Below are 6,172 nucleotides of genomic sequence, written 5' to 3'. Positions count from 1 at the left end.
TGTTTTGGGGTTTTTATTGTTTGGTTTTGTGGTTTGTTTTTTTTTTTTGGGGGGGGGGGTTTGTAGTTTTGCCCCTGTAATTATTCATTCGTGTATCAAATGGGCACTTTGCTTGTCTAAATGTGTAGCACTGGCAAATAAGTCCACTTCAGCTTACATGTATATTTAAATTTCCATTTCCCATGATTTCTCGTGTTTTAATGGCATTGATTTAAAAAAAACTGAAATGTGTTGAAGCAACCCTTTTGCTCAGTAAAATATTGTTTGGCTCGCGAATATGCCAGGTTTTTTTACTTATAATATACATGTGACAATGTAAAGCTCACGCCAAACTACAGATTCTAGAGAGTTTTAAAAGCAGAAAAATGTCCAACTTTAAGACAATATATTTGCAATATTATTGAGAGTCCAAAGATTGATTTTTGATATATTGTAAAGATAAATGTCCTTTTATAACTAGAAACAGATTTAGTGAATTTAAAGTGCCATTTTCTGACTCTTAAGCATTTAAAAAATGTATATTTTTACAATTTTACAAAAAGTTGGAAACATGCCAGATTCGTGACCTATCTGCACTTAACAGAAAGAAAATATGGGAATTCTCACAAAATGAATTACACAAGTGTATCTTGTTAGTGTTCACTCTAAATGACTTTTTGAATTCGTATTTAAACTAAACTCAGAATTCTTAACAATAATTTGGTGAATTATACAAAATCTTATTCTAAAAGGGTCAAAATGATATTTTTAGTAACAGTGCTGCAGAACCAAGTTTAGACTGACCACATCAAAAAAAAATTTGTGGCAAATTAATTCATATAGATGCACACTGTTACACACAAAATATGAAGTTAATCAGAGAACCTTGCTCCCACCACCTTTTGCATGGTTTTCTCGTAAGTGTATGCCCTTGTAAAAAGCGGACTTAGATAAGCTTCCCAGTGTCAAATACATCGAACTAAAATAGAAATAATACACGCTCTAAAAATAACCACATTTTGAATCAAAAAAGAAAAATAGATAAGATTTATTGGTATAATTCTTGTTTTAAGATCATTTCTGGTCGGTGCGACCACAAAGTAAACCTTAACAGTGCTGCGTAGTGTCCCTTTACTTTTTGGTTTCTAAATCACAATGTCCCTTTCATTTACTTTACGTTAACTAAGTTAATCTTAGGTTTCTTTCCCCATCACTGACCGTGCAACTTTTCCGTGATAACGAGTAGCGTTTTTGTAATCGAACGTTTGTTGGCATGATTCGACAAACATCATAGTAAAATTTTATAAAATTCTTAAAAGAACACAATTATTAACACCATGTTTATTCCTACTGATTATGATAAAACTTTTCATGTTTTTTTTTCTAAAATAAATAAAATCACTTGTAAATATGTGTTAACAATATAAAACAATCTATAAAGACTTAAGAGTGTCTATAAAATGAATTCACCATACAGTAAAGCTCTGATTGGGTGAGTGAAAAGATACCATAACACTGATAGAACTGGATTTCATAAATTTTTGCAAGTTCCCTAGTGTATCTAAAGTTTCATTAACTCACGTTAATAATGATAAATTGACGCGTTGAAGAGCTAATGAATTAGTGTTGTTATGCATATGTGTGTTTATACTTTTGAAAAATTACGCACTTTGAAATTTTTTTTTTTAAAAGTGAGTTTATTTTGGACAAAATCAACGCACTTTGATTTTTTTTAGAATACGTTAAATTACAAACCAAGTTAACCCACTTTGAAAAAAAAAATCTTCAAAGTGCGTTATGAATGTACATCAACATTTTTATTATTGAGACTCTTAACGCACAATGAAAAAACATTTTTATACCACAAATTCTGGAACTGAATATCTAATTTGTGGATAGTATGATGATTTGTTAACACTCGTGAATCTAATTTAACGTATTAAGAACGGGGATAGAGTGAGGGTTTACCAACAATACAGGTCAAATACCAGTGCATCATTTAATTGATTAAAAGAAGAAGGTCCCCTTCCCCTCATTTTTTCTTCCAAAATACTATTATTTAATATTCAGCAACTTTGGGTAAACAATTAAGATTTGAAAAAGAAATAAGGTCTGTGTAAGTACATGCTATACTATTGAAATACGAGCTGGTCGAACAATAATTTTTTCCATTGGTATGTTAAAGAATCTCAGTAACCCTCTTTTTATATTCAAATTAAATAAATCACTTCAAAGAGATAATATTAACAATAACGAACATTAAATTATTATAAACTTAAAAACAAGCAATAGCATGTAGGTCAATTTTCTCGCACTTATCTTCTAAAAGATCATATTGTTTTTGATAAACAGAACTAAGATATCCTTTTTTCTCATCATCATATTTGCAATAAGTCAGTTGAAATATATTATACATTGATCTCAATTTGTCATACACACACACACACACACACACACACACACATATATATATATGTATATATATATATATATATATATATATATATATATATATATATATATATATATATATATATATATATATATAATATCATATCATATCATATTCGTTCGGGCATAGCCCTGTATACTAGATAAAAGGTAAATTTGCTGCATGCTCAAAAAAGGAAGAAAAGAAAATGCAGTTGCTAAGCGATGAAGTTTATGTCATATTGTATCATGGCTGCGGTGTTTTTCTTTGTAAGTAAAGTGTACAATAACTGGAAATACACCGACGGGCGGGGCCAACAAAAACTGTGCGTGTTAATAAATTATTGAACATCAAGGTAATTTCAACATTTAATTTCTGACTTGCGCAATCGTTTTTTTAATAAAGACAATCTTTTGTCACTTAAAATAAAACATAACATTACATTTCTCATAAACTGATAATTGCAATGTCAAAAAGTTCAACTACTGATATGAAATGGACGTGCAGTTGTTGTATGAGGAAGTACAGCTACCACGTGCACCAGTTTCCATTTTCTCAGGGACGCGTACGTTCATTTTATTAGATATATCCACAAACTTCCTCCGGTTCTTTCTTTGGACATTTAGGTTCTGAATGATCTAATGCTTTCGAGACCGTGCATGCAATATCTGCATTTCCACATTTGTAGGCCCGCACTCCCAGTTCTGACCGATGTCCCGTTCGACCCATGATCTCCTGTTCATCAACTAACTCCTTTCTGATAAATGGCCGTTGTGCATGTTCTTTTTCCGGAATGGTTGGTAAAGTTTCCTTTAAGACGGGCTTTTTCAAAGATTACCTTCATCATAGATTTTAGTTAATTAACACCGACTAGTAGCGAGCCGTAACGAGGGGGCGAACCTGCAAGTTGTCCCCTTATAAAGAAAACAAAAAACTTCAATTAATTATAGCTGTACTTAACATTCTTTTAAATAAGAATCAGAGCTTAATTAAGCACGGAATTTTCTTAAAAACGGAAGAAAACGGGGAAAGGGGGGGGGTGTTGATCGACTTACCAGTCTGACAGTAGTGTCGTATCTCTTTGTTATGTAGTTCCTTGTGAGCGAGTCCTCCATTGAATGTCTTTGTTGACCTGACCGTGAACTCAATGAATTTACCCCGGTTATCCTCACCAAGAAGAAACTGATTACATTCCAAAGAATGATGTTTGTCTTGCCCCCTCAACCAAAACAACTTGCAACAGTAAAAAAAACCCACAGTGTTTTGAATGGTTTCTGCGTTGTTCATCCCAAATATTCCATTTCCCAATTTACTGCTTCATCTTCCGTAAGTATGGGGTCAGCTTCTTTTGTTTTCCCTCCAACTCCTCTGCTTAATGCATCCTTCACTGTACATAATTTTTCGAAACCCTGCAAATCTTGGATCCGCCGCATCGAGAAAGTTTTTGTCATATATTTCACCATCACGTAAATATCTTAAACTACCACAGCTAATGTAATAAAGAGTTTTTGCAGAATATTCTTTACCGTCTTTTCTGCGTACTCTCATAATAAAGCGTCCTAAATAAAAGTTAAGCTGCACCATGGTTTCGATTTCTGGTATTAAGAGTTCCAGCCCTTGACACTGCGCGTTTCGTTCACGCCGCCAACTTTCAAATATGTTATATGACCAACGGGTATTTTTGTTCGTGTTGCGATTTTCTTGACTCTCTATCAGAGCTTGAATTTCCTCTTCGTCAACTTCACAACCAAATCGTGGCTCCTCGGGGATTTGAAAATGTTCACTTTTTGTCACCACGTCTACGTCCATGCCAGAAACCCTGCAATTCTCTGCGTCGAAGCTCATGTCAAAATTCATAAGATTCTCCTTGTCTGCATCAAAATCCATGAAATAATCTTCAAGTTTAATTTCTCCAAAACAATAGTTCATTTCTATTTCTTCGAAGGCCTGAGATAAAATTAAGTCCTCGTCATTTGACAACAAATGCAGGCCCAAATCTCGTAAATCACCCGTGATCACTGTGGGAAAGCTGCAACCAGACATCTTCTCAGCCGGTCAAACAATGCGTCGAAGAATATACTGGCGGGAAAATGAGAATATGCACGCGGTCACTTGACGAAATCATTTTTTTATTGGTCAAAATAAATATCACGCATCAGAAACGCTTATTAAGACACTTACTTTTGGTTAAATTGAAAATCAGGCATCAAACACTTGTCACAAGACACTCACTGATTTTTTAACTGGCCCATGATACAAGAAAGTTATTGATTTCTTATCATGGTGTATCCTGAATTCTTTGGACGAAGGGCGGAGACTCGTGCTTCGCACTCGTCACCGCCTTTCGTCCAAATAATTCAGGATCCTGAATTCTTTGGACGAAGGGCGGAGACTCGTGCTTCGCACTCGTCACCGCCTTTCGTCCAAATAATTCAGGATACACCATCATAAATATACAATAACTACTACTTGGATAATTTAACCTCCGGAGTTTTTTTTGTGTAAATTGTCGATATTGTCTTACATGTATGAGAAAAGAAATAAAAATCTCATCTAGAAACTGTTTGTCAAGTTAGCTGATAATGCAATGAGTTCTTCTTTAAATATATCACATTAAGCTAAGCAAGGTTAAAACAATCATTAATTGTTTATAAAACTATCAACTATTTTCACTAAACTATGAACATTTTTTTTCAAAGTGCATTAATATCGACGATATCAACGCACTTTTTTTTCAAAGTGCCAAGTTTAACGCACTTTGAAAAAGAATGTGCATTTCAAGGTGCGTAATTTTTCAAAGTGCGATGTAACATAGCCTATATTGTATTGTATAAGTCATAGCTTTTTTCCATTAGGCCTTGCTATTGCTATCCGTTCTGTCGCCGTGCGTCGTGGGTTATCAATTTTACATTTTGAACTTCTTCTTAAAAACTACATAGCGAATTGTAACCATTTTTGGTGTGAGGCATGTCTATGGTAAAAGGAATCTAAATTGTGAAATTCTCTACTACCCCTGGGGCACCAAAAGTGGGGCAAAATATGCAAAAAAAAAAGCCAAAGTTTCAAAAATCTTCCAAAAATCTTCATTCAACACATGTGAGGAAAAAACTGGTTTCATGGTTATAATGTCCATATAGCCGTCTACCAAACTTGTGAATTTCATGGCCCCTGGGTCAGAGGTTCTGCCTCTAGGGTGGGGCTAATATGGCCATATAGTAAAAATGTATTTAATCTTAGAAAATCTTCTTCTCTACTCCCATATACATTTGTTAAAAACTAAATGTATGATTATGATGTCCATGAAGCCCTCTACCAAAATTGCGGAATAATTCATTCCCCTGGGTCAGTGGTTCTGGCTATAGAGTGGAGCCAATATGGCCATATACTAAAAATGTATTCAATCTTTAAAAAATCTTCTTCTCTACTCCCATATATATTTGTTAAAAACTAAATGCATGATTATGATGTCCATGAAGCCTGCTACCAAAATTGTGAAATTCATGAAATGTAAAATGTAATAAATCTTTAAAAAATCTTCGTCTTTACCTCTACCTAAACTGTGAAATTCATGACCCCTTGGTCAGGGGTTGGGGATATTTGGGGGGGGGGGGGCAATATGTCAATATAGTGTTAATTGTTAATGTATATACTATATCAAAATCTTTTTCCCTATTCTCACACATCTGTATGAAAAACTGACTTCATAATTATGCTTCCCAGGATGTCCTGTACTAAAATTTTAAATTTCATGTCCTCTGGAGT

This window comes from Magallana gigas, chromosome 1 (assembly GCF_963853765.1).
Source record: "Magallana gigas chromosome 1, xbMagGiga1.1, whole genome shotgun sequence".
Lineage (NCBI taxonomy): Eukaryota > Metazoa > Mollusca > Bivalvia > Ostreida > Ostreidae > Magallana > Magallana gigas.
Note: the sequence above shows the minus strand (reverse complement) of the source record.